We start from the raw sequence: 6000 nt of genomic DNA, 5'->3' as shown, positions 1-6000 counted from the left end.
TTTAGATGACAGAGAGAGAGAGAGAGACAGAGAGAGAGAGAGAGAGACAGAGAGACAGAGAGACAGAGAGACAGAGAGAGACAGAGAGACAGAGAGAGAGACAGAGAGACAGAGAGACAGAGACAGACAGAGAGAGACAGAGACAGAGACAAAGACAGAGACAGAGAGACAGAGACAGAGACAGAGAGATTCTTCTCTCCTTGAGTTCTCTCTGGTCTAGAATTGAAAATAGTGTTTAAGCCTTGACAGCAATTGGGAATTAGCATCCTCAAATGTTGGGAGCCCCAAGTTCTGCTGTGAAGTTTTTGACAACATGCTTAGATGAAGTGCTAATTGTGCAGAATTTTCTCTTTCACATTAGCACCTTCATTTGCAATGTTGAAGAGCAGAAACTCCTAATCACTCTAAGTGCAGTTAAGGGTGCCTATTCTCCCTTCCCAAGAGGCAATGAGAAGTGTTTGCATCTTCTTTGAGGTAATTCACTGTACTGGAGAGAAGTGCTGTTGACAAGATTTCTTGTCTTCCTAATGCATTTTAAATTTACATCAAATCAAAGCTAGATTCTAGACATCAAATTTCTTTTTTTTTTTTTTTTTTTTTTGGTTTTTGGTTTTTGGGCCACACCCAGTGATGCTCAGGGGTTACTCCTGGCTATGCGCTCAGAAGTCGCTCCTGGCTTGGGGGACCATATGGGACACCGGGGGATCGAACCGCGGTCCGTCCAAGGCTAGCACTGGCAAGGCAGGCACCTTACTTCTAGCGCCACCGCCCGGCCCCTAGACATCAAATTTCATCACCTCACAGAAGTATCAGTTGTGCCAGTCCTTTTTGGGGACAATTGCTGGTGAAGCTCCAAGGTCAACTAAGCACTGCTTTGAAGGGCAAAATATGTAGTACTACCAATAATCCCTTCACATCACTTCACCGTGTCCATGGTTCAGCTCAGTTGAAGTTTCTAAGACCCTACATGGTAAAAAAAAAAAGGGGGGGGGTAAAAAGGCACCTTTCCCTGGCTGTCACATCTGCTTCAGGAGATATTGTGGATGAATTGAACAAAGAATCCCTCCACCTCTGTTTACGTCATCACCTCTCTTGCCTCACTACAAAATTCACCAGGACACTGAGCTCTGGTTCTCTTGGGAGAGACAATAACTGGGGCCCATTTCAAAGCAGATCTCAGTTCCTTCCACATGTTGCAGATCACCAGGTGTTGCTCTGATCCCATTTCTCTGAGATCTTGAATTGAGAATGATTTTCAATGTCCTGTGATTAGTAAGGATGTCTTTTTTTAATTTTTTAAAAATTTTGGGGGGGTTTGGGCCACATCTGATGACACTCAGGGGTTACTCCTGGTTATGAGCTTATAAATTGCCCCTCTCATATGAGATCATATGGGATGCAGGGAGATTGAACTGCTGTCCTTCCTAGGTCAGTTGCATCCAAGGCAAACACCCTACCGCTGCGCCATGGCTTAGGCCTCAGTCAGGATGTCTTTTATAAAAATCTGTAGACAAGATTTTCAGTTTCTATTTGATTTTATGAATTTAAGTTTTTTAGACAAACTAAAAAAAAGTGGAATGGAACAAGGTTTTTCTGCCCACTGTTTGCTTTTAGGTTTACTGAGTGTTCTAGCCAGCAGTATGGGGTACTTGATGCACAGAGCCAAAAGAATGAAACAGATTTCTGACTGAAAATTAGCAGCCTAGACTACTGACTGATGAACAGTAGCAATTGTATTAGGGAGGCTTCTGCATATTAATCTACTTGGCATGATCTGCATGACCAGTTCCATGTAGCTAGGGCTGTCATAGTTACTCAAACCGGGGAGTTAATAAATGAAATGAGAGGGAACTTAAAAAATGATGGCTATAGAAGAGTGGAGCATAGGAAAAAACAGATGTTTTCCTGCTGTAGGAGGACAAACAGCAGATACTGATGCTTGTACCTGGAGGCCTGATACAAATACGTGCTCAAAGCACAGCCTAATGGTTATCTTGGGGACAGTTGAATCCATAAAACTTTCGGAGCCCACAAAATTTCAGGAGGGCTATTCTAAGGTTCTTGCCTTTAGGTCTTGAGCATTCTCAGTGGCAGCCATCCCTAAATGCTTGGCCTCAGTCATGAGTGGACTCCAATGCTGAGCATGCTTATTTATGTCCACAACACTATATACAAATGGTGTCACTTGTTTCAAAAGTTATAGAAAGCATATGATATGTTTCTCCTTTTATTTTCTTTCAGGGGAGAGCCCCAGTGCAGTCCCCCACTACCACAAATTATGCAGTCGAGTTTCCCACATTTGGGGAAATCTCAGGGGTCAGCACACCCGGAGTGCAATGGGTGAGCCTTACCCTGGGAAAGCCACCTTCTTGATCATGGTATCTCCCCTGCCAGGTAATGCTTCTCCTTAAGTGAACACTTAAATTAAATTTTCTTTTCAGGGCTGGAGAGGTAGTTCAGCGGTAAGGCATCTGCCTTGCATGCACTAGCCTAGGACAGACCGTGATTCAATCCCCTGGCCTCCCATATGGTCCCCCAAGCCAGGAGTGATTTCTGAGCACATAGCCAGGAATAATCCCTGAGCATCACTGTGTGGCCAAAAAACCAAAAAATTTTTTCTTTTTCATTAAAACTAATGTAATTTTATAAAATGTAATTCAATGTTTTTAATTAAATTAAGTAACTTTAATTAAAATTATTTCCAGGTACTCATTAGGAGTTAAGATATTTTGTATACTACAAATTATTAAATTACTTTATTTTTTATTTTTATTTTATTTTATTATTTTAATTTTATTATTATTATTATTATTATTGTTTTTGGTTTTTGGGCCACACTTGGTGACAGTCAAGGGTTACTCCTGGCTATGTGCTCAGAAATTGCTCCTAGATTGGGGGACCATATGGGAAGGTGGGGATCAAACCATGGTCTGTCCTAGGTCAGCCATGTGTAAGGCAAATGCCCTACAGCTGCGCCACCACTCCGACCCCTAAATTAGTTATTTTAATATGGAAAATCAAGAGCCTATATAGTCTATGGTGATGTCACATTTTATAGTTCTCTAAATTTATTTATTTATTTATTTTTGGTTTTTGGATCACACCCGGCATCACTCAGGGGTTACTCCTGGCTCTATGCTCAGAAATCGCTCCTGTCAGACTAAGGGGACCATATGGGATGCTGGGTTTTGAACCACCGGCCTTCTGCATGCAAGGCAAATGCTTTACCTTCATGTTATCTCTCCAGGCCCTCTCTAAATTTAAATAGGCAAAGTTATACAAGCAAATATGAAAGTTGGAGTGTGAATTTCACAATATAAATTATAAGAATGATTAATGAATTTATTTATGGCTCCAGTATTTCATGTAAATTTTGGCCCTTGATTTCTAAGTGATTAAGAGGTCTTATCAGGAGTAGGATGCAGAGATGAGTACTCTACTCTGATTGCCTCTAGAAAACATTCAGGAAGATCCAACCCAGCTCTTGACATAGGTATAGCCCATGTGGAGCAGGGTGGGAGAAACACTAGAAGCCACATTGGGACAAAAAAAGCATGAGCATGTAAGTTACCAGCCCAACCACATGCCACCTACATCTCCCTCTCCCCTGTCTTTCTCTTCCTCTCCCTCTCTCCCCACCTTAGAACTTCCAGATCAAACTTATTTTGCTTCACTGCTCATCTTCCCCTGAAATTCCTGTGAATAGGAAAGGTGAGCAATTGAGAAGTTGTTGAAGACCGAGATCTGACTTGCCCTTCCTGAGAGAGCAGGGCTCATAGCTACTCACATCAGTCCTGGGGGCCCCTGCAATTCCCTGGGTGTTTGATGGCTGATCAGGAGAGGGGAGGGAGGGAGGAGGAGGAGGAGGAGGAGGGAGAGAGAGAGAGAGAGAGAGAGAGAGAGAGAGAGAGAGAGAGAGAGAGAGAGAGAGAGAGAGAGGGAGAGAGATCCACAAATTCCCTTCTGGAGTTGGATCCCTTTCTCCTCCCCATTTCACACAGGTCACCTGGGAACCCACATGGGCATCACTATTAATAGACAATCCTATGACATTTGTATTTTTTATTACCACATACAATAATTTTCTAACTCTCACTCATGGAGCAAGAAAATATAAGTGACTAATTAATGAAAATGCATGTATGTTCTGAACAGTAATAGTAGGAAACTGACACAGGCATCAACTGACAGTACTAAATCTCTAATTACTATTGTGTTTTTTTTTTTTATGACGTTTGACAATACAATTAAGTATTTCTCTAGTCCCTCACAGGGCGCATATGTTTAGGAATTTTAATTCTTCTTTATTTATATACCCCATGTTTATTATCAATTTTGAACCTGAAGTCTATGTCATCTAATATTAGTATGGCCAGCCAAGCCTTCCTTAGAGATTTGTTTGCTTGAAGGATTGTTTTCTGTCTCTCTGGCTTTAAGTCTGTGTCAGTTCTGACCATTCAAATGTGGGTATTTTTTTTTTTTGCCAGCAACAGAGTGTTGGATTAATTTACCATATATAATGTTTTAATCATGCAGAATCCATAAGTATCTCCAAGAAAACAAAAGAAATAACCAAAAAGCAAAGAGTCCACTGCTCAGGCAAAGACTGATATTGTTTCCATTGTCATCTCTCTTGAATGTCTCCTCTGTTCTCAAGTCAACACCACATTTTCCAACTTGAGCAAAATGACCAAACTAGAAGCCAGAATTAAAATTACATTGGATAGGGGCCGGGCAGGTGGCGCTGGAGGTAAGGTGTCTGCCTTGCAAGCGCTAGCCAAGGAAGGACCGCGGTTCGATCCCCCGGTGTCCCATATGGTCCCCCCAAGCCAGGGGCGATTTCTGAGCGCATAGCCAGGAGTAACCCCTGAGCGTCAAACGGGTGTGGCCCAAAAACAAAACAAAAAAAAATTACATTGGATAATTGTCTTATATGAGGTAGACATGACTTCTAGCCTTTGCATCTCATATGGTCCCCAAGCCCACCAATACTGATCCCTGAGTTCAGATCTAGGAGTAAGTCCTTAACATTGCCAGATATAGTCCAAAAGCATGCAAAAATTTCCTTCTTGGTCTTCTACTCAGTAGAGAGTGTACCATTCTCATAGACAAGATGAAGCTGTGACAGAACAAGTGTTGCTGAAATCAAGGGACTCAGATGATCTAAAGAGTCAAAGGAGAGAAGGACCAACTTCTTCTCTCCTTGAATCCTCCTCTCAGGTCTAGAATTGAAAAAATTGTGTAAGCCTTGACAGAAATTTGAAGTAGAAATTTCTAATGTTGGGAACACAAAAGTTTTGCTGTGGGATCATTAGAAAACACCTTTAGATGAAGTGGTAACAGTTGAGAATTCTTAATTTTCCTTTAGGTCCTTCCATTTTTTGTGTTTAGAAGAGTAGAAAAATCTTAGTCACTCTAAGTGTAGAAAAGAATACTCCCTTCCCAAGGGCAATGGGGAGTGTTTGCACCTTCTCTGTGGTAATTGGCTGGACAGGAGAGAGGTCCTCAGGGAGCAGATGAAGGAGAGTTTTCTTTCCCTCCTAATGCACTTTCAATTAACATCACAGAAAAGTGAGATTCTGGACAATATCAAATTTCATCACCTTACATAAATACCAGTTTGTTGTTTTAATAGAAATCAAAGACTCCTAGAGTTAGTGTGGGGATGGTGAGGCCCTTCTGGGCTCGAGCCACCTCCTGCAGTCCTATGGCCTGGCAAGTCTGAAGGTTGCAGGATGAGGGTGGAGATATTCCCAAAGCAATCAGATAAAGTTTCAGGAGTCAGCCAGCTTTATTTCACGGTCCTAACCTAACATATCGATTTCTTCACATGGCTTCTATGCTAAGCCTTTTCCTAGCAGTTACTTCTCTACTCCTGGCTCTCAGAGAAGGTGCAAACACTCCCCATTGCCCTTGGGAAGGGAGTATTCTTTTCTACACTTAGAGTGACTAAGATTTTTCTACTCTTCTAAACACAAAAAAATGGAAGGATCTAAAGGA

The 6000-nt window shown here is 41.8% G+C and overlaps 1 non-coding gene across 1 annotated transcript; it reads right to left on the bottom strand.

Moving 5' to 3' along the window:
• Nucleotides 1-2238: 2238 nt before the first annotated feature.
• Nucleotides 2239-2402, bottom strand: LOC126019932 (U1 spliceosomal RNA). Its single transcript, XR_007499537.1, has one exon. It is a non-coding gene; the product is annotated as a U1 spliceosomal RNA (small nuclear RNA).
• Between the last annotated feature and the right edge of the window lie 3598 nt (nucleotides 2403-6000).

This window comes from Suncus etruscus, chromosome 9 (genome assembly GCF_024139225.1).
Source record: "Suncus etruscus isolate mSunEtr1 chromosome 9, mSunEtr1.pri.cur, whole genome shotgun sequence".
Lineage (NCBI taxonomy): Eukaryota > Metazoa > Chordata > Mammalia > Eulipotyphla > Soricidae > Suncus > Suncus etruscus.
Note: the sequence above shows the minus strand (reverse complement) of the source record. Positions and strands in the feature narration are given on the sequence as shown.